The sequence below is a fragment of the Pteropus alecto genome, unplaced genomic scaffold (genome assembly GCF_000325575.1).
Source record: "Pteropus alecto unplaced genomic scaffold, ASM32557v1 scaffold113, whole genome shotgun sequence".
NCBI lineage: Eukaryota > Metazoa > Chordata > Mammalia > Chiroptera > Pteropodidae > Pteropus > Pteropus alecto.
This window is the reverse complement of record NW_006433949.1, coordinates 3,384,712-3,408,303: the sequence shown is the minus strand read 5'-3', so window position 1 is coordinate 3,408,303 and position 23,592 is coordinate 3,384,712. Positions and strand designations below refer to the sequence as shown.

At 47.6% G+C, this 23,592-nt stretch overlaps 1 protein-coding gene across 8 annotated transcripts in view; it reads right to left on the bottom strand.

Annotated features, from left to right (window-relative positions):
- Nucleotides 1-23,592, bottom strand: part of RNFT2 (ring finger protein, transmembrane 2) — a 60,085-nt gene that overhangs the window by 20,131 nt on the left and 16,362 nt on the right. The gene's annotated exons all lie outside the window — the stretch shown is intronic.

Here is a 23,592-nt window from a genome sequence, read left to right as displayed (position 1 = left end):
AAAATGAGAATGTAGGCAGAAGAAGAGAGGAGAGAAATGGCAGAGGAAAAGAACATCTAGGAATGAGTAACCAGGCCAGCAGGGGACAAAGAGGAAAAGTCATCCCTTTATTATTAAGCACTCACTATGGGCCAGGAATTGCACATCAGATGTTCCCCTGGTTGAGAGGTTGTGATCATGCCCATTCCTCAGATGAGAAAGCTCAAAAGACATGGGAGGGAGGCATAGCATGTGGGAGACTAAGCTAGGGAGGGAATTACAAGACTGAAGAGAATAGAAACTAGCAGAAAAAGGGAACTAGGGCTGGCTCACGGTTTGGTGACGAGTTTCTCTGGAACACAGTAGTTGCGTGCTGCCCCCAAACTCTGACAGCCCTAGGAGATGGACACTCTTATGAGCTTAGTTAACAGGCGAGAAAAGAGGGGCTCAAACGATGAGGCAGGTGGTCCAAATCGCTACACAGGGGTAGAGATGGGATTTAAATCCAGTATGACTTCCCACCTCCTGCTTTGAGCCAACAAGAGAAATAGAGAAAGGAAGACTCTAGGAGACAAAGTGAGATGAAAGGAGAGGGAAAGAAAAGATACAAGGTGTGTGTAGGGAGAGAGCGCTGAAAAGGGATGAGAAAATTCAGAATAATGGCTACGCTTGGCAGGGGTACTGACCAGCAAGGGGAATGAAGGAGCCTTCCAGGTAGTAGAAATGTTCCATACTCGAGCTGCCCAATAGAGTAGCCACTGGTCACGTGGCTACTGAGCACTTGAAATGGGGCTAAATCCAAACTGAGATGTACTGAAAGTATAAAATACACAGGGAATTTCAGTCTTAGAAAAACAACCAAAAGGTAAAATACTTCATTAAAATTTTTATACTGAGTTGACATGATAATACTTTGGACAGACTGGGATAAATTTTTACTTGTTTAATGTGGCTACTAGAACATTTTAATTTGCCTGTGTGGCTTACATTATATTTCTATTAGAGAGCGCCGGTGATATCTAGAAACATATGGACATACATATGTAAAAACGCATCGAGCTTTGTATGCTTATAATTAGAGCATGTATAGTGAGTAATTTATACCTCAAAATAACAACAAGAAACCAAGGAAAAAAGGAAAGAGAAGAGAGATCCAGGAAGGATAGAGGCTGAGTACAGCAAGTGCGGACGGTGCTGGCGGGGGCGGGGCCAGAGGCAGCCGCGTTGCCTGGCAACAGGCGCTGCCGGTGACGTCACCGGCCGGCGGCGGCCATTAATCTCCCTTCGGGCTGCCTGCCTCCCTCCTCCTCCCCCCTCCCCGGGGCTGGATGAGATCACCGTGGCGGGCCGCCGGCTGTCCCCGCGCTCCCAACAAATCGACTCCTCGGCGAGCGCCGGCATCTCATGATCTCATGGCCCCGCGGGACGGCGCCGGCCGATGAGGTCACAGCTCCGCGCCCCCGGCCGCCCGGGTCCGTGCACCGCCAGCTCCGGGCTGGGGCCTCGGGGAGACCCCTGCGCCGATACCGAGCCCAGAGTCCGCAGCTCTTCGGCCTCCGCGGACAAAGGAGGTCGCTGTTGGTGCAAAGCGAAGCCGCCTTTTACGTTCTGCTTCTTATTCTATTATTTCCCCGCTATGGCCCTGTGTCCAGTAGAGAGTGACCGCGCCAGCTCCCCTCGACTTGAGGTCAGGAACTGTGCCAGGTGACTTGCCCGCATGATTTCACAGGCGCACAGTGAAGGGAATTCTATTCTTAGCTGTCTTCCAGACTGGGGGACAAAGTTCAGGGATGAGAGACCTGGCGCCAGGTTACCTAGTTAGAAAAGGGTGGAGCAAGGCCTTGAACCGAGATGATGTGAATTAGCCCTCTGACTCGCCTCTTCGTCCGCCTGGATGTGCCCAACCCGTCGGTACCTTCCTCCCAGTTCCTCCCTGCTCTGATGGGTTCAGTGTCAGAGATGCGGGCTTGCTGAGTACCCGTCCACTATTTGCTGGGCACTTCACATATTAAAAGTTACTGTTTTATATGACAAACCCACCCGAGAGGTATTATAAGGACTAGTTTGCAGATGAGAACAGGAGGCTTAGAGGTGAAATGACTGGCAGAGCTGGGATATGATTCTACCGCAGAGCCTTCCTATTACTCTACACTACCTTCTCCAGAAAAAGATTTAGGATTCCTGTTGACAGTGGACAATATACCCTGTCTCTGCTCTCCCTCCCCCAGGGCCAGCCATCAAATGCAGTCAAAGAGGGGCCGGCAGGACCCTCTTAGAGAGCTTCCAACTCACTTGCCAGCAGCAGGTTCTCCATCACTTACTAACCTCATTAACACAGCTCCTGTGCAGATCCTGCAACGTACACTGCCAGGACGGATAGGGAGTAAGGGAACTGACATTTCCTGAGCGGCTGTGATGAGCCAGGCAGAGTCAAGGCCTATTACCAAGGGCAAAGGTGTGAGGGGGTAATTTCCAACTCCATCTTGTGGATGAGAAACCTGAATTTATTTTAACCAAAGTCAGATGGCAAGGAAGAACAAGTGTCAGCTCAAATATCATTTCCACATAGAAAGCCCTTCCCATTTCCCTAAATGAGTCCTCCATGAATTATTTTATGCCTAGTGCTTATCACAATTTGAAGTTTTATGTTTGTATGTTTGTTTGTTTAATAGCGACCTCCCCAACTAAATGAAAGCAGGGACCCTGACTGCTTCATTCACTACTGCATCCCCACACCTACGCAGTACCTGTCATACAGTAGACACTAAATATTTTTGGAGTGAATGCCAAGAATTGGGGCTCAGGCTGATGAGAAGGGCTGATATTCAAACCCAGGTTTGTCGCATAATGCTTGTGCGTATTCCATACTTTTAGGACGCCCAAGACTCTTGGTACGTACACCTTAGAGTAGCATCTCTCTGGTGCTCACTCAGAGCCTATTAATTCTAAGTTTACTATAGTACTGATAAGCTTGATGTTCTGGTGTCCCAAACAGCAGTGCCCTTGCTTGGAGAGGAGAGGGCAGGAGGAAAAGGGAGGAGGATATACATTGTTTATGCCTGCTCTGGTCTTTAATGATAGCTCAGCAAGAAAGCGGGAATAAAAACTACAAAAAAAGCAGACTCAGGGAAAATAAAGGAATGGTAACCACGAAAACCCCATGGTTTCCTATGGGTGAAGAGAGGGAGGGAGATGGATGGAACCCAGGAGGCGTGTACAGGGAGCTTCTAAGGTACCATTAATTTTCTGCTTTTTAAGTTGGGTATATGAGTCTTTGTTATTACTTTTTAATAACTTACATGTGTTATCAAAAAAAAATAAAAAGGCATAAGTTGAAAATTTGCTTGTCCACTTTTAAAATTCACCATAACAACTCCATGAGGCAGGAGGCAAATTAGGACCCTCAACTTGTAGAGGCTCAGAAAAGTTGACCATTTTGCCTAACATCATGGAACTAATAAGTGACAGTGGTGGGATTTGAATCCAGGTCTGTCTGATGTCAGCACGGATGATCTTACCCACCATCACATCCTGCCTCCTCATAACAGGATACCATCTTCTCCCTCGCATCCCCAATTCCCTATAAAGGCCCTCTATCTGCTCTTCTGGCTTCCATTCCTGGGATGAGGAGGAGGCCAGAGAGCATGCCGATGGCTGGGATCGGCCCTGGTGCGGGGGCCTGGGGGCTACCTGACAGAGCCCTTGGGGCCAGGCTGAGGCCCACAGGAGTCGCCAGGCTGTGAGACAAACCGGCCCCACAACCGCAGCAGCCGAGCACCCAGTTTTATTGGCTACGGTCACCTTATTTAAGAGCCATGGCTGATGAACAAGCAGGGCCCAGGCCACATCCCAGCAACTTGCGTATCAGGAGCTTTCTTACAAACAGGGCCCTGCTCCCCACCACCCAGGAGAGGCCCAATTATGAGGTGTTGATGATTAAGCCTGAAGGGGGCTGGCACCCTGTTAGCTGCAGAAAGACGACCTCTTCCCTCTGTTCCGGTCCCAGATGGATGGATGTGTTTATCTGTCCCCATGTCGGCTGCAATAGTAGGCACAAACACTCTGGGCCGCAACTACCCAAGCCTGGCTGCCTCCTAAGGCACTAGAGCTTAGGTGCAAGGGAGAGAGGTAGAGATGGGCAGAAGGTGCCTCTTTTCCTGGCAGTCTGTATAGTCCATGGCTTGGAACTAGACAGACATGCAGATCTGTCCACTTTGCCTGTCCGTTTGCTGACACGGTGACTTTGCCCATCACATCTCTTCTCTGGGCCTCAGTTTCCTCATCTGCAAAGTGGGGGATGTGGCAGGCTAAAGAATGATCTCCCAAAGATGTCTACAACCTAATCCCTGGAACCTGTGGCTACGTCACCTTACATGACCCAAGGGACTTTGTAGATGTGATTAAATTCAGGATCTTGAGTTAGGGAGATCCTTCTGGATTATCTGAGTGGGCCCGTGATAACCACAAAGGTCCTTGTTAGAAAGACGCAGGGGGGTCAGAGAGAAGAGAGATGTGCTTTGAAAATGGACAAAGGGGCCACAAGCCAAGGAAGGCAGGCAGCCTCTAGAAGCTGGAAAAGGCAAGGGGACAGATTCTCCCCTAGAGCGTCCAGGAGGAACCACCCTGCTGACACTTGGACTTGAGCTTCGAAAGACTGATTTTGGACTTTTAACCTTCAGAATTGTTAGACAGTAAATTTGCTGTTTTAAGTTTGTGTTAATTTGTCACAGTAGCAATAGGAAATGAATACAGAGAAGAAACAGTTGCCACCGTCACGAGGACAGTGTCAGGATCAAATGGTCAGAGAATCTTCGTTGAAGGCCTCCCCTTGAAGGGCTGGCTGGCTTTATGACACAGGACGGGAGAAGGCCAGAAAGCATGCCTGGGGTTGAGAGTGGCCTCTGGTGCTGTGGTCCCCTGCCGCCTCTCTGATTATCCCTCCTGCCACCAGGACCGGCTACATAATTTGTAATACTCAGTGAAAAATGAAAATGCGGGCCTCTTGTTTAAAAATAATGAATATCAAGATGGCAGCAGCAGAGCATTAAGCTGTGGGGCCCTTCTGCAGAGCCTGCCCACCCATGAAGCTGGCCCTGACCCCATTCTGCTCTCGCCATACTGACTTGCTGCTCCTTGAGCTCCCCAAGCATGCTTCCACCCCAGGCCCTTTGCACATGCCGTTTTCCTTGCCTGGAATATTCTTCCTCAGGTATCTGCATGGTGCACTCCCTTTCTGATCGCCCTAGTTAAAAGAGCAACCACACCATGGCATTCATTTCTTCTTCTCCACCTGACATATTGCTTATTTATTTCAGCATCTTATTTATGTAAGTCTCCCGAAAGTAGATACTATGTTTTATTCACTGCTGTATCCCTAGGACCTAACACAGGGCCTGCCACCGAGTAGGTGGTCAAAAAAAATTCTGGCTGAATGAATGAATGGATGGATGGATGGATGGATGGATGTAAAGTGACTAGGACAGTGCTTGGCATGTAGTTTGTGTGTGTGCCGTAATTGGCTTTTGAATGTTCCAATGACAATATTATTGTCTTTATTCCTGGGGAATGACAGAGGGGTGGTATGTTGTCACACCTTCAAGGGCCCCCTTTCCTCTGCTTACTTTTGTTTTGTTCACTAAGTAAGAAATCGTGGCTACAACTTACTGAGCTGCAGCGACTGGAAGGCTTCATTCACAGGCATGACGCTGTTTAACCATCACGTCGGTGTGATTACTATCCCCACGGTATAGATGACGAACGTGAAGCTGAGAGAAGTCTACTGAGTCACCAGAGGCCCCATGGCTATTAAGCAGAGCAGCTGAGATGGAGCCTGCTTCTTTGACTCCGAGTCTAGTAAGACTCTCCACACTGACTGCACATGGCCTGCTTCAGAGACCATAAGCCTGTGCAACACTCAACTAATTACTTAGTTCAACCCGTGTATTCTGAGTGTCTACTATGTACTATGCACGGTGCTAGGGATAAAATGAAACATATGAGAGACCTGGTTTCTGTCTCATCAAGCACAAAGCCTAGGGGGAGAGACAATCCAGCAATCGCAATCTCCCATGATGCTCACAAAACAGGAGCAACCCAGGGACCACAGAAGTACACAGGTGAGTCGACCAAACCCCCCTGGGGCTAGGGTCAGGTCCAGGCTTCCCAGAGAAAGTGAGGTAGAAACGGAGACCTGAGAGCAATCAGGGGTCAGCCAGGCTGAGGGTCAGGGAGACAGTGTTTCCAGCAGAGGGAACCATCCCTCCCTGCTAAGGCCTGGATGTGACAGAAAAAGAGCAGCATTGGGGATGAGGGGAGAGGGACCAAAAAAAGTTCAAAACGTCTGGCGAATGACGGATGGGATGTCAGGCTGGAGAGAGAGGTGAGGTGAGGTGAGGTGATGCCCAGGTGAGCATTCGAAGACTCCACTGCCTCTGAGCAGCTTTAAGATCGTGACAGTGTACTGAAACCCTTAAACCAGGAGCAGCCCGAAACACAGAAGCCTGGCTGCAGGCAAGCCGCTAGTGCAGGGCCAAGTCTCTCGCAGTAACACCAAGCCCCAGACTCCTGCAGCGGCCTGGCTAAGCCCAGGTGGGAACAGACAGCACAGCCCTCCTCTGTCCTCTGCCGCTGCATCTCTGCTGCCATCGCTTGCCACGTTATTGATGTAAGGCTGCGATGTGCCAGGGACTGTGAATGAGGACACAGCGGAGAATAAGTCGGAGTTCCAGAGGTCCGCTCCCTCTCTCCCGTCCTTGTTCTTCTGCATCTGTCTCCCCACCTCTCTGTCAAACCCCTGAAGGCAGGAAAGGTCTTACCCTCATAGCGAAGCTTTAGCAGGCACTGAAAACCCTGCGCTAAGCCTTCCAAATCCATGACCTCACTCGCTCCACACTCCTTGAAGCAGGTAACATTACCTGTCAGTCTCATACGCACATGTGGCAATAGAAGCTTGAAGCCGTGAGCTCACTTAACTGAAGATATACAGCCAATGGCCGAACCAGATTCTAACCCAGACTGCTCCAAGACCCAGCCTAGGGCTGGGCACATGCAGGTAATTAGGAAGTGAAACATTTCTTTCCTTAAAGGTCTGACCCTGGCACTTGTGGGCCCCTATAAGAAGAACCAGAGGTCTGCCAAGCCTTAGTGGGCTCTCACCACTGGGCAGCGAGGCCTGGTTTTTACCTCCAACCCCCAACGACAACCTCCAATAGAGTCCTGACCCGTGAGGGTCATGAGCGAGGATGCACAAAAAGAAAAACATACACAGTAGTTCCCCCTTATCCGCAGGGTGTATGTTCCAAGACGCCCCGTGGATGCCTGAAACTGCAATAGTAGCAAATCTTATATACACTATATTCTGTCCTATACATACATACCTATGATAAAGCTTAATTTATAAATTAGGCACGATAAGAGATTAATGACAATAATAAAATAGAACAATTATAATAACATACTGTAATAAAAGCTGTGTGAATGTGGTCTCTCTCTCTCTGACACTGATCTGAGAACCCAGACAGCTACTAGGCGACTAACGGGCGGGCAGCACGTACAGTATGGAGACTCTGGACGAAGGGGTGATTCACATCCTGGGCCCGATGGAGCAGGACGGTGCAAGATTTCATTATGCTACTCAGAACGGTGCACAATTTAAAACTGACAAATTGTTTATTTCCGGAATTTTCCGTTTATTATTTTCGGACGATTGACTGCGAGTAACTGACACCGTGGAAAGTGAAACCGCGGATACGGGGGACCACTGCACACACACACTGGGCGCCTACTACACGTCAGGAACTGCTGAGAGCGACTCCACCTGCATTCTCGATTTCTTTTCTAACTCACTTCAAAGCTCCCCCAAAACCCTGAGAGGCAGACAGCATCACCTCTTTTACACAGGAGGACACTGAGGCAAAGAGGTGACTAGTCAGAGGCGATGCAGATGGAAATGGCGAGAACCGAGGTTCAAACTGGGATCCGGCTGCCTCCAGAGGCCGAGCTCTTTCCAATCAACTCTGGAACTTTTCGGACAAGCTGAGAAATGTAAGCAGGCGTTCCCGTGGGCCAAAGCTCAGTTCCGAGCTCCTTCCTTCCCCCGGGGATGGAGGAACATCTGGGGGACACGCGAGACAGAACAGCCCCACCCGCAGCAGGGAAAGCCAACGAAAGGAGACCTGTGGGAGCCGCTGCCCCAGCACAACTCCAGGCCCCCGCCCGGAGGGAGAAGGCGAAGTGGACGCCTCCGAGGCCACCTCGGGGAGCCCGGCTGCCTCCCTAACCATTTAGCTGGAGAAGAGCAAGATAATCACCACTTAGCTGGCTAATTACTCCCTGCAGCACCCCAGAGTAGGGGCCACCACCGTGATCCCACAATGTGGCCGGGAAAGGTAGGGCAGGGTGGGCCTGAGAGCCTGGCGGGGACTGGGGTCTCCCCGCCTTGCCCCGTATGCAGATTCACACCAACCACCTACATGCACTCATCTGGCCATTTGAGAGTCATCGCACACCTACTACGCATCACTGTGCCTAAGCATGAGCACAGCAGGTGTCATCCTTGGAGAAGTTCGAGTTATCTAGAAAAATGCACACGCCAAACCGTTTCCCACTTCTGTGCTGTGGCTCCGGCTGTCCCCTCTTCCTGGTATGCCCTTTCGGCTGTTTTGCCTGGCTAACTCTCATCCATCCTTTAAAACTCAGTTCTGAGGTCACCCTACCTAGGAAGACTGTGCTGGGGGCTGGGTTAATGCTCCTTCTCTGTTTTCCAAGGTGCCCTAGGCTTATTGTTTCTCCGTCTGCCATTGGGCTCTGAGCTTTGAGCTTGACAGTCCTGGGTCTGGTAGCCCCCACACCTAGCAGGATGCCTGGCTCTCTGTTGATGTCCAATAAATATTCGTAGAATGAATATATGAGCGAATAAATCATGTGACCTGGAACCAGTAACTGTGGGGCCTTGGTTTCTTCATCTGTAGCCTAAGAAGGTCTAACAGTCTGTGAACAAGCGGGCAGAGGTGCAGCGCAGCCTCTGAGGGATTGGCGGGGGCCTCTGGAATGTCCAATCTGGGCATAATTCATCGTAGTCCAGCTTCTGCCAAAGCCAGGTCAAAGGCTTGTGGATGCCCCAGCCTCTGCCAAAGGCGCTGGTACACAGATTCAAGTTCTCTTCACCTGTGAGGAACCGAAACTGACTCTGGGCTCCTAAGCCAATAAGGACTCCGGAAGGATGCTGGCTTATCTCAGACTCGAAGGAGCGCTGGACGGCAGGCCGCCACCCGGCTAAGGCGGAAGGCCCTCTCCAACTTTCACAAGCACATGGATCTGGTTAAAATGCAGACTGACCCGTGATGTGCTCCCAGGTACTGAATGAATGAATGCTCTCAACCTCCCTGCTTCCTGGGAGAGGGCTCTGGATGGACGCTGGTTTGGCCAGGTGCCTGCCTGCCCGGGACTCTCAGTGATGGGTAATGGAGTAGGAACACCGAGAACAGCCACGGCCCTGGCTCCTGTTCTTGCTTATTCCTGCATATCTAGTTATTCCCAGAGAAGGGCGGGCCTTGAGATGGGGTGGCTGCCCTAAGAGGCCTTGACTACAGCTGAGCAGAGCCCTGGCCAGCTCTCTCCACAGTGACCATCTGAGATGGTGAAAGGTATCATCTTTCAACCTGAAAAGTGATTTGCAAAGGCCCAGTGCTGGGGGTGGGGCGGGGAGTAGGGGTGGCAGGAGTTTAAATAGCAGCTGTGTTCCTAATTTCCCCAAGAGGAGGCCTGGCCGCCCCTCCTCCGTGCTGAGTGTTTGCCATTAAAAACAAACAGTATCATTTGGTTCAATATAAAATGAATTAAAGGAAATTAAACTGAGGGGGCCATGTGGCAAGCCTCGTCTTCCATTGTCTGAAGCCGTTTTTCATCTTCCCCAGTGGGGAGCAACAGCTTGGGGGGTGTGGAGCCATGCAGGATAAATAAACAAATAACCCAAAGGCTCCTCCGACAACTGGGAGGAGGCTGGAGGCTGAGGTTCGGAAAGTCCCAGGTGCCGGCTCTGGCTCTGTCCCTTCTGTGTCCCTTGGTGGCAGAATGCAGCCTTTGAGAGTCTCCCGGGGAATGGAGTGAAGGGAAAAATCAAAAACAAAACAAGATCAACAACAAAAAATGATGTGCGGGCCTTGGAGACAGAGGCGGCGGGCAGGGGAGCGAAGGGAGGAGATTCTGGACCAGAGGGCCTGGGAGATGAGGGCGTGAGGCGCCTGGATTGCTGGGAGTGATTCTGATTCTGACTGGCCCTGGGCTGCATGGAGTGGTTGCTGCTGCCATGTGAGGTGGGGTAATGGAGTCAGGAGGGTGAGCGTGGGGGAAGATGTGCAGAGTGGGGGTTCTAGAACTAGACTGCCCGAGTTCAAATCCCAGTCCTGCCGCTTACCAGCTGTGTGCCCTAGGCGAGTCACTTACCCTCTCTGTGCCTATTTCCTGACCTGCAAACTGGGGATAATAGGGCTGTTGTGAGGATTAAATTAGTTCACATCTACGGAGCACTCAGAACTGTACTAGGCACATTAGCTTTTATTATAATCCTAGATTTTTTAAAAATTTTATCATTATGGGTCCCTCGGCATCTGGAAGACCCAGGCTGAAGTCACAGCTCTGCCACAGACTTGCTCTGTGACCCTGGGTAAGTGAACGCACCTGGCCGGGCCTTGAGTCTCTCTTTACAAACCAGGGATAATCATTCTGGGACAGAGACTGCTGTGCCTCCCAATGTCCATTCTCTCCTTCCTCCTCTAAAACAAGCATCTGACTTTTGCTCAGATCCACAGGCACCCGGCTATAAGATGCTCCTCAGCTACCCATGCAGCAACTGTGACTAAGTGGTGGCCAGTGAGATGAAAATGATGAGAGTAATTTCAGGGAAGTCACTTACAAAGGGAGAGGAACATTTATGATTACTGATGCAAAAATCCTTAGCAAAATAGTAGCACTCGGAATCCAGAAGCATATCAAATGGATACTACATCATGATCAAGTGGGGTTTGTTCCAAGAATGCAAGGCTCTGCATAATAAGAAATCTAATAATGTAGTTCTTCACATAAACAGATCTAAGGAGAAAAATCAAATGATTTTTGATCAAATTCAACAATGATTTTCTTTTAAAAAATTCCAATAAATTGGACTAGATAGAAACTTCCTTGACATAAAACATTGGCCTCAGTCTCCAAATCAGCCTCTTGTTTAATGGAGGATTGTGATGGTTTGTTTTTGTTTTGATTTAGGCTACAATATCGTTATGTAATCAAACACTAATGTAGGTGTTGCTTAGAAGGTATTTTGTAAATGTGATTACCATCTGTAATCAACTGACTTTAAGTAAAGGAGATTATCCCCAATCAGCTGTATGGCTACAGAGCTCTGCGATGCCAGAATGGTCCATTTTCTTTACAAAGAACTGAAGTTAAGGTTTAGGCTTCATTTTACACTGACATTGATTGGTAGGGGCTGTCTGAATTGCTGCACTGAGATGCATCTGGGTGAAGTAGGGCCATGACAGATTAGCGATGCCTGACACAGGCACAGGCTGATAAGCTGAAGCTCCTAGGCTTTCTGCCATTTCAGACTTCGGCACTTCTCTAGGGATTAGTAGGTACCTGACTACCAACTTCAAGCAGAGCAAAGAAAGAACAAATCCTAGGGATGAGTGTGAACATTAAGAGTCCTTGCAGCCTGCCTGTTGCCTTAGGGTAAAACTAAAAATTAGCCTGGCAATTTCAAAGAGTCAAGTTCTTGAAACTGACATTTGGCCAAAGTCACTTGTGTTAGTTTCCGGCAGAGCCTCCTGGCCATATTTCACTCCTTGGGGTCTTCTATTTTCCAAAGTGTCTGTCTACTACAGAATACTGACTTCCCCCTTAAACACGGCTCTACTGCAAAGGCCAAACTAGAAGGAATTAGGAATGTAAATTCCAGAGAAAGGTTAGCAAACTTTTTCTTAAAGGGCCAGACGCTACATATTTTAGGTTTTGTGGGTCATACAGACTCTGTCATCACCACTCAACTCTGCCACCATAGCCTGAAAGTGGACCCAGACAATATGTAAATGACCTAAGGTGGCTATATTCCACTAAAACTTTATTAGGTCCACCGGTTGTAGTTTGCCAACCCCTGAACTAGATTCTGCGGCATACTGTGATCCTCAGTAAAATGATTCCGCGGTTAACAAGTTGGGGAAATGTCAAAGTGAAATGAGATTCCTGACTGCAGGACTTCTCAGAGCCTTTACTAAGCTAATGTGCAAATGGCGGATAACGTTTAAGGCATTTCTCAAAGTTATCTGACCACAGAACACCTTTTAATAAAATGCCCATTGACATCTCCCTAAGGTTCCAGAATCGTAGTTTAGTAAATGGTATTTTTGTTCTCTCTACTTTTGGTTCGATTCTGACTTTCCTGCTTGCTTTAAAATATAAATGGATAACTGGCAACGCTATCTTCTTTGGAATAACAATAATTAACTAGCCAGCACTTGACCGGTGTCATTTTAATTAATTCTCACAACAGGGTTATGAGGTAACCTGATATTCCCATCTTAAAGATGGGGACACTGAGGCTCGGTGAGGTTACTCCAGGTCCCAGAGGCAGAAGATGGGGGAGCTAGAATTTGAACCTATTTAATTTCAAAGTCTGCTCTTTCCATGACCCCACAGTGCTTCCAGAGAAAGACAATGTTTTGCTTACATGCTCTAGAATCTTCTTGGCGATGAAAGAGATGGAGGTGAGTGTTTTTAAAGCACACTAAACATTAGGTGATTCTAATGTTGCTAATGATTGGTATCTTTGCTGAGGGCTTTCTTTTCTGTTCCAGTGAAACCTGATGATGAAAAAAAAAGGCCAACACCTTCAGTAACAGCCACAGACAGAGCACCTGCTGGGCTCACACCCTGGCTTCACTGCTCACCCCCTGGATGACTTTCCTGGGTGACTCTGACACTTAAGTGTCCTCATCTGTAAAATGGAAATAACAACAGTATTTATCTCGTAGTACTGTTGATAGGACCAAATGAAAAGATGCAAATAAAGCACTTTGCACAATGGAGACATAAACAAACAAGAAGGCCTGAGAAGTATTAGCTGTTGTTCTTATAGTTATAGCTCAAGTCAAAAGAGCTGGGTTTGGATCTCAGCTTTGCCACCTATAAGCCTGGTGACCTTGATGGACTATTTAGTCTCCCTGAGCCTCAGTTTTATCTGTAAAGTGGGTTTAGGCAAACTTGGCTATTCCCTCGGAGTCGCTGTACGGCGTTTGTAAGAGGTGGGCTGCATCAGTGAATGAGACAGACATATGTCCACCCCTCAGAATGTATGGTCCAGTGGAGGAGACAAGAACCCAGACAATTATAGAGCAGAGAGGCAAGTGCTGGAAGAGAGGGGGCCATAGGGAAATAAATGAGGGAACTAACATTGCCTGAAGGGGTCTAGGGGGAAGTGACATCTAAGCTGAGTCCAGCAGAACCACAGAATCAATGGGTCAAAGGGCGCTCAACAATTCACACCTATCCAAAGTGTCCTGAGAGGAATCCCTTTAAAAAAAAATCTATAATAAATTTAAACAGTTTCCACAACACAAAAATCCAGCTGTTAAAAGCAGCAGCTTTTAAATATTGCATATTATGAGACGTGCGATCGCATCTTCACACCATCTGAGGTCGCATGTTGGGCCGACCTCCCAAATTTCCACTTTAATGCCCAGAACTGTGACCAGGATGAGATACGCCACCTGGATGATGTTACACTGCGAAAACGATTTTGCAGATGTAATTGGGGTTCCGCATCAGCTGATTCTGAGTTCATCAGAAGGGAAATTATCTGGGTTCGTGATCTAATCACGTGGGCCCTTCAAAAGCGAGAAGTCAGAGAGAGGTGAAGCAGCACAGACATTCCCCACATCCTTTTTGGCTTGAAGATGGAGGAGGCCACATGAAAAGACCAGAGAGGGGTCTCTGGGAGCTGAGAGTGAGCCCTGGAGGACAGCCGGCAAATCAATGGGGTCCTCAGTCCTACAACCCACAGAACTGAATTCTGCCAACAACCTGAATGGGCCTAGAAGTAGGTTCTCCTCCAAAATCTCCAGATAGGAGCCTGGCTAACACTTTGACCGACCTATGAGGACCTATACAGAAAACACGGTCAAGCTGGCCTGGCTTCTGACCTACAGAACTGTGAACTAATCAATGAGTGTTCTTTAAGCTGCTAAATTGGTGGTCATTTGTTAGGCAGCCATTGAAAACTAATGCAGGCAGGCACTATTATCATCTCATGTTATAAATGAGGAAAGGAAAGCAAGCAGAGGTGAAGTAACTTACAGGGTCACACAGGTGGTAAATGGCAAAGGGTTTTGCAAATAGGATTTGAACACAGGCCAGTCCGCCTTCTGACCATTACACTGGCTTTCTGTATATATTTGCCTGGGACAATCTCCAACAGAGATGGTTCTATCTAATCCTAAAGTAGGAGCTGTGTAGAATATTGCTGTTTGAATATATAAAGATGAGTGGGATGAATATAGACATGCATTTGCTTGTACGGTTGGCCTTTGAACAATGTGGGGGTTAGGGTCACCGACCCCCTGTGCAGTCGAAAATGCACGTATAACTTTCGACTCCCCCAAAACTTACCTACTAATAGCCTACTATTAACCAGAAGCCTAACCAATAAAATAAACAGTTGATTAATGCCTATTTTCTATGTTACATGTATTATATACTGTGTTGTTACAAAGTAATCTAGAGAAAAATGATTTTAAAAATCATAAGGAAAATACATTTACAGTACATATCGAAAAAATCCACCTATAAGTGGACCCATGCATTTCAAACTGTGTATGTACACGACAGCTATGAAAAGCTTCAGGGTAGATGTTATCATCCCCTAGGAGAGTAAATGGGTATCTGGGGGGTAGGAAACACAAGGAGACTTTCTACTATACACTGTTCTTGGTGTTCTGACTCTTGGACCCTGTGATTATATAACCTAGTTAAAAAATGAAGTATCCTCAATAAACGGGGGGAAGGTAAGAAGTTAGGAGGCATCTGAATGGATGCAAGAACTGTAGGTAAATTGGCTCACAAGTGTATTAGTTTCGTAGGGCTGGCGTCACGAAGCACCACAGACTGGGTGGCTTAAATCACAGAAAGTACTTTCCCACGGTTCAGGAGACCGGAAGCCCAAGAGCAAGGTTTCGGCAGGTTGGTTTCTTCTGAAACCTCCCTCCGTGGCTTGCAGATGGCCGTCCTTTCTCCGTGTCCTCGCGTGAACTTTCCTGTGTGTGTATCTGTGTCCAAATTTCCTCTTCCTCTAAGGATACCAGTCAATTAGATTAGGACCCACCCTAATGACTTCATTTTAACTTAATTACCTCTTTACAGAATCTTTCTCTAAATACAGACACATTCTGAGGTAATAGGGGTTAGGACTTCAACATACGAATTTTGACAGGACACAGTTCAGCCCGTAACAGCAGAGGATCTGACCCAAGGCCATAAAGCAAATACTGAACTCAGGGTTTCTCAGCCTCGGCACCACTGACATTTGGGGCTGGATCATTCTCGGTTTCGGGGGGCTGTCCTGTGTTGTGGGATGTGCACCAGCATCCCTGGTCTTGATCCACTAAATACCAGTATAGCAACCCCTCCCGGCTGTGACAACCAAAAAATATCTCCAGAAATTGCCAAATGTCCCCGTAGCTGGGATCACTAGTTTGACCCCTTCCCGATCCGCCGTGTGGAGGACAGTTGGGCAAATGCAGCTGACTCTTTGAGAAGTTCTAGACCTTTAGACACAGAATGGTGATGGTGTCCTGTGAGAATCAGCTCAGACCTGGGAAACCCAGACCTGCCCCCAGGGTAGACAGATATCTGCATGCTGGGGAGATGGGAATGCTTGGTCTCCAAGAGGGAAGAGGACACCATCAGTGGGAAATCACTCTGAGGGAAAAAATGCAAGGCCCAGAAAACGGAGGGATTTTAATGGCACAAAAAGCCTCCTGAATCCTCTCGGCTCTTGCGTCAGAGAAAACCACCTTTCTTACTTCCGTCCTCCCTCCCCTGACCCCATCCTGTACTTAGATACAGACAAACCGCTGGGGCTGAGAGCTCATGGAATCCTGCCCTATTGAAATCTCTTGTCCATGGCTTGGCTATGCACGCTGCACTAGAAGTTAGCTGTGATTTCAGACGTGGGAAGGGCTTCCTCTTTCCTATTTTTATGAAGAAGACAGAAAGCTGGTCAAATGCTGTATTCTTTGGAGAAAACAGTTCAGCGAAGCCTTTCCTTGCTTTGGATAGCTAGTCCCAGTAACTAACTACCCAGCAACTAGATACCTGGCCTTCTTACTCCTGGTAACTTCAAGAGGATAAAGATGACCCCTTTAGAGATAAGTAAGTGGAGGGCTCCAAAGAGTGAGGTCACTTTTCCAAGGTCACACAGATAGTGTCCAGGAGCCAGGAGCCAGGACCTGAAACCAGCTTTGCTGACTCAAGGTGGGTGTTCTTTCTACTCTGCAGTCCTGTCTCCATTTATTAGTGACCCGCCAGAAAGTTCTTAGACAAGTACCTGCTTTTACGTTTCTCCATCTGAGAAATGGGCAGAATGGCAGCTGCCTGCTACCCACACTATTGAAAAGTTGAACTGAGAATGTTCTAGAACAGTGCTGTCCAAGGGAATGTTCTATGATAAGGGAAATGTTTTATACCTGTGCTGTCTTACACGGTAGCCACCAGCCATTTGTGGCTATCGAGCATTTGAAATGTGGCTAGTGTAACCGAGGAACTGAATTTTAAATTTAATTTAAATTAAATTTTAATAGCCACATGTGGCTTGCGGCTGCCATATTGAACAGAGCAGCTCTACAATCCTGATCCCAAAAGATATCATTTTAATAAAGGGAAGGAACGAGGTAGACAAGTCAAAATTTTAAATTATTACTAACATTTACGGTAGGAGATGGAGTCCATCTGTATGTTTCTGTGATGAGAGATTTGTTTTCTTAACTTGGTTTGGGTTAGGTTAATATAAAAACAAGTTTCGTTCGCAGAGGATAAAGTGCGTAGATGAAGGTTAGGATGGTGTCTTATTCGTATTCATATTTTCAGGGTCCAGCATTGCCCCTGTAAGCAAACAGGTCCCGAATAACGTCAGTGGGATCAGTGAAAGAGGGACAAGAACTCTATATGGGCGTGGGGAGGGGGGCAGCAGCAGGCCTGGTTTTAAGCCCCTAATAGATAATTAACAGGACGTGCTTCATTCAGCCCATAGCATCTATTGTGCATTTTCTGGGACTCAAACAGACGTAATGGTCCACGCTCTAGCAGGGGGAGACAGAAAAGAAACACAAGACAATCTGATCGCTTCAGATACTGGTACACACTAGGAAGGAAACAAAATGTGATGACGATGCACGTTAGGAGCCACCACTTTCCACGGGGTAGTCAGGGAAGAGACAGGGGAAGTGACACTTGAGTGAGACTTGAATGATGAGAACGTAGGGAAAACTTCCCCAGAGAGAAGAGAAAGTGCAAAGGGTCTGAGAAGGCAGGCACTGGATGCACCGGGGCTCCGCGAGGCCACCGGTGGTTGGTCCAAAGTGAGCAAAGGAGAGAGTCATGGGTGATGAGGTCAGAGAAGTGGGCAGGAGCCAGATCGGGCAGCACGAGATGTATGGGTTATAAGTTATCTGGATTTATGACAAGTGGCTGCTCTAGACACCTAGCCAGCACGATGGTTTGGGACTGAGTTTGAAGATCAGTCAGTGGTCGCCATCGTTAGTTAATCCCACCCCCATCCTGGCTGGCCAATGGGCATGGCTCTCCTGGAAGGCCCAGGTGCAAGAGGATGCCCTCCCGGCAGAGCCTCGGTGTTGAAAGGCACTTGGGAACTGGTGGCTCACTCAGGGATGGTGGGGCCATCAGGCAAACCCAAATGCCAGAAGCCCTACCGGTATAATGACTGTAATATTAAAAACCAACCCACCCTCTCAGAGGATGGCGTGGAGGCACAAGAAAGAGCATCTGTGCTGTGAGCCATTAGGGGTCCCTGACAGATGTGCTCTGCTCCCCCTCACCCCCCAGCTACAAATGAAGACCCATCCTTTTCTTCTGCCCAGACAAGGATTGATGAGGATTTGGGAGAGCACTCAGACAGGCAAGGAAAGGCTGTGAACCTTTTCCAAGCCTGCAATTTATCTTGAGAAGACTATTCACATCACTTTTTACAGGCTGGATTATGCTCTGACCTGGCACATTAATCTCGCTGAATAAAATAATAATAATCAGAAAAAGGGAGCTGGACAGTTGCCAGGGAGACATTAATAACTGTCGCCCACACCTTGGTTGTGCATAGAAGGGGTGCAGGGTCCCATCCCTGCCCCATGGCCCTCGGCAGTGCCCATATGAAGAAGGAAGTGAGGTAGCTACGGCCTGAACTTGGGGAAATTTTATGTGGATGGTATATGGGGATTCTGTTCCTCGATCAACTCTGCAGAACGTACCAAATGAAATCCAGAGACCTTAGATGGGAGGAAGTATGATCGAGTGACTCAGAGCAGGGGTTCTGGAGTCGAGATGCCTGAGTGTGAATCCTGGCTCAGCCACTTCGAAGCTACGTAACCTTGGGCTACTTTCTAACTTTCCACTGCATTCGGGATAAAAAACAGCACCTGCCAGGAATGTAAAATGGCGTAGCTTCTGTGGAAAGCAGTTTGACAGTTCCTGAAAAAGTAAAATGCAGAACTGCCATACGAGCCAGCAATTCCACTCCCAAGTATTGACCCAGAAAAACTGGGTAACAGTGCAAACAGAGACTTGTCCAAGAACGTTCGAAGCAGCACTACTCACAACAGCCAAAAAGTGGAATCAACCGAAATGTCGATCGGAAGGTAAATGGATAAATAAATGGTGGTCTAGCCACATAATGGAATATTATTCAATCGCAAAAAGCAATGACACATACTGCAGCGTGGATGAACCCTGAAAACATTATGGTAAGGGAAGGGAGCCAGACACAAAGGATCACATAATGTATGACCCCATTTATACGAAATGTCCGGAATAGGTAAATCCAAAGACAGGAAGGAAGCAGGTTAGTGGTTACCAGGGATTGGGGGAGGGAGTGTCCGCTAACGGGGACAGGGTTTCCTTTCGGGGTGATGAAAATGTCTTGGAACTAGACACAGGTAATGGTGACACAACACTGTGAATTTTATGTGAATTTTACTTCAATAACCGCCCCCCCCCCCACACACAAACAACAGCACCTGACCTGTAAGACAGCTGTCAGAAGGAAATGAGTTAGAGCCGTCCAGGCCCATGCAAAGGGTTGACTCCGTCTGAGCTGCTACTACTGCTGTTAGTACCGTTATCACAAGGTTTGCAATCTTTGGCAAGTCGTTTAACTCAATTTCTGCTCTGTGAAAAGAGATGTGAACGGTACCCACCCTCCCAGGATCGTTACGATTAAACAAGGCAGTGTCTTCAAGGCTATAAACTCCATGAGTACACGAATTTTTTTGTCTACTTTGTTCGCTGATGTATCCCCGAGCATAGTACAGTGCCTGCCACCGAGCTGGCATTCAGCAAATATTTCTTGAACAAATGGCATTGCTTAACACACTGCCTGGCTCCCGGGAATCGCTGAGCAACGTTTATCCATATTTATTACCATTAATTTGGTTGCCAGATTTCTCTGAGCCTCCTTACAGTGTCCTTTCTAGCACAGAGAAGTGAGTATGACTTTGCCTTGTGGATTTCTGTGTCTTCGTGACAGAGGTGTTTGAACACCTACCAAATACAAGAGGTTCGAGCTGAGCTGAGAATGGAAAAAAAGCTCTCACTACAGAAGAGGTGGTGAGAGTTAGTGTAGCTGACTAGACTACTGATAAATCTATTCACCCGTCCGACTGTCCGTCCATTCATCCATCCACTTATCCACCCATCCATTCAAATATCCATCCATCTATCCATTCATCCATCCACCCCTCCATTCAAATATATATCCATCCAACCATCCATCCATCCATCCATCCATCCATCCATCCATCCATCCATCCACCATCCATCCATCCATCCATCCATCCATCCATCCATCCATCCATCCATCCATCCATCCACCCACCCATCCATCCATCCAAATATTCACCCACCCAATCACTTGCCTACCCATCTATCTATATATCCACCAACTTTCCTATCTGTCCATCCAATTTATCTACCTACCTATACATTTATTCACCCATCCACCCACTCACCCACCCAAATATATATACATGCATACAATGAACATTTCTGAGTGCATGTCATATACGGGTAATCTATCAACAAGCTAGCTGTATTCATTTCCTGCTGCCACAGAGGTTGCAATCAAGCAGAGAAGGCAGACAACTAAACAAGCACTCACAGTCAGGGTGTGAGTGCTGGAATAGGGAGAGTCTAGGGTGCTGTGGGTCCTCAGTAGGGGTGCTATCCCTAGCCTGAAGGGGCAGGGAAGGTTTCTAAGAGGCTGTGACCTGCAGAAGGAGCAAGAGTTAGTTAAGACACGAGTAAGGAAAAGGGTCTTTGAGGCAGAAGGATCAGCATCTGTACTGGGTGCGAGATAGGACAGCATATAGACCCCTCTGGAAGCTGTAAGGGTTAGCTACTCAGTGTCTAGTCCTTCAATGTTCTCATCTGGAAAATGGGATAAGAAGAGCATCTGCCATATGTCAGATCGGAACTAGTTAATGTATATGAAGAAATAAAAGCAGCAGGGTCTGGCTGGAGCACAGAGAACAGAGCAAGGGGGTGGTAGAAGAGAGGGAGCAGAATGAGTAAGGGTGCCAGGGAGGTAGGTGGGACCAGTGGTGAAGAGCTGCAAAGCCTCACCTGCCCCCTCTCCAGCCGATGACCAACACATCCCTCATTATGTCCACATACATTAGGTCTTTTTATCTTTGCAGCATCTCAAGCAGGGTTTAGTTAACATCTCCGGAAGAAACATGCTCAGGGATGCTAAGTGATTCACCCATTTTGGAATTCTGACCTTGAGAACTGTAAGATAATAAATTTATGTTGCTGTAAGCCACTAATGTGGCTTAAATGCGGCAATTTGTTAGAGCTGCCACAGGAGACTAAGACACTAGGGGAATAAATATCTCTGCCTCTCTCTTTCAGGTCTCCCATTGGCTGAGCCCAACTGGACGCCAGGGGCCACGGGAGGCCAGTGATACAGTCCACCCAGGTCAGCCTCCTGGACAGAGAGCAGGTTAAGAAGGGCAGAGAGCGTATCTAAAGGGCCAGAAGAAAGGCATCCAGCACAACCATCACCTCCATTTTATAGATCAGAAAACTGAGGCATACAGAGGCTAACTAACTTACCCAAGGTCGCACAGCTCGTCTGTACAGAGCTAGCAGTCATGAATCACACTTAGGAGTATTGTGAATCATTCACTGAGAGCTGACCATGTGCTAGGCACAGGGCAAAACACTTTCTATTTCTCACCAGCAATGGTTCTTACCAGGTTAGTCCTTAGGAGGAAGGTGCTATTATGGTCATCAGCTGACAGGTGAGGAATCTAAGACTGTCATTTGTCACAGCTAGAAAGGGGTACAGCTGGGACCTGAATGTAGACATGTCCAATGCCGAAGCCCATGTGCATAACCATTAGGCCATGCTGCTTCCAGGTGTCAAGTCCCTAGGGCCACTTGGTATGTGACGTGAGATCAACGGGGCAAAGGGTAATGGTTACTGTGGTCTCAGGAGGGGCAAGTGGGGGACATTGTGGACTGTTTTAGACCCAGTGTTCCCCGTTTTGCCTTTCCTCTTTTTTTTTTTGGTCTTGATGCCATTTTAGACTTCCTGGCACTGCCTCTGGGCACCAGAGCTATGTCTTCATCTAAGAAAACCTCAACAGCCTAAGATTTGGGCTCAATTGGGTAAATCACAAGGTGGGGGAGGAGAGTGCAGGTGAGATGTCGGGTGTGTGTGTGTGTGGGTGTGTGTGTGTGTGTGTGGGTGTGTGGGTGTGTGTGGGTGGGGGTGTGTGTGTGGCAAAATCAGACTCGGATTGCCTTGGTGTGAAATAAGAAGAAATATACACAATGGTCTCTGCCCCCTGGATCCTGACATACAACCCCCGGCCCCCCTTGTAAATGGGGGTGTTAGAAGAATCTTTTGTTTTAACATTCAGTCCTTGATCCCAGTTCCTGACGCAGAGCTCCTAAGACCTTTGTAATTTCTTGAGTGATGGGAGCATCTGCCGTCAAAGTCCTAAATCCCTCGGAATTTCCTAGAGTGTCTTTTCTTCTAACGAGGTGACCCTTGGTGGTCTCCCGGGTCGGGGCTGGCTGGTCACCAGAAAGACCGAGCCATGATTAGAAGCTTGGAATTTTCAGCTCTAACCCCCAAACTTCATGCTGGAAATGGAGTTTATAATCCGTCATGCCTACATGATGAAGCCTCAAAAAAAAAAAAAATTCCAATAGTACGGGGTTCAGAGAGCTTCTGGGGTGGTGGACGCATCTACATGGCAGCGTACCCCAACTCTATGGGGACAGAAGCTCCTGCACACAGGACCCTCCCCCACCTTGCTTTACGTACCTCTTCATCTGGTTATTCATCTGTATCTTTAATCCTATCCTTTAATAATAATAATTACATATTTAATAAACATAATACACGAAGTACTGTTATATAAAGATGGAGGAAGGAACGCAGCCCTGACGACATCCTGACATAAGTCTGGTGAAATCCATTTTGGAATTCTGACCTCCAGAACTATGAGATAGTAAGTTTGTTACTTTAAGCTAAAGTATAGTGTGAAGTATATTATATACATGAAGTATATAATAAAAATATACTTAATAAAAATTATATATTTCCATTACATATTTAATAATAAATACATAATTATAAAAATAGTAATTGACAAATTGGTAAATATTAGTGTTTCCCTGAGTTCTGTGAGCTGTTTTAGCAAATGAATGAACCACGGACGGGGTCATGGGAACCCTGATTTATAACCGGTCGGTCAGAAGCACAGGTGACAGCCTGGGCTTGTGACTGGCGTCTAAAGTGGGGAGGGAGCGGTCTTGTAGGACTGAGCCCTTAACCTCTGGGATCTGATGCTATCTCCAAGTAAGACAGAGTCAGAACTGAGTTAAATTGTAGCTGGTGTCAGAGAATTGCTTGATGTGTGGAAAACCCACACATCTGGTGTCAGAAGTACTGAGTGTGTGAGTAAAGAAGAAACACAGGAGTGTGTTTTTCCTATATACCTGGCTGATGGCTTTGGTCAGCTGTCACTCAAGATGGACAGCCAATTCTAACCCACTCTTCTGCCAACCAATGGCTAGGATGAATTCTGAGCATTCTGAAGTTGAAAAGATGGCTGTTTTTACAGCATGGAAAGCAGGAGTTTCCAGAGATTATTTAGTCTATCTGCCTCTGCTCAGACTCCCCGCTTCGGGTCTTCTTGCAGAGGCACTGGCAATAATTATGTCCTAAAGATGACATGTTGCCCTAGCCTTGCTCAGTCCTCTGAATTACAATGGTTATCCCTCCCAACACCTCTTCAACCCAACACCCGCCTACACCTTTCCCTA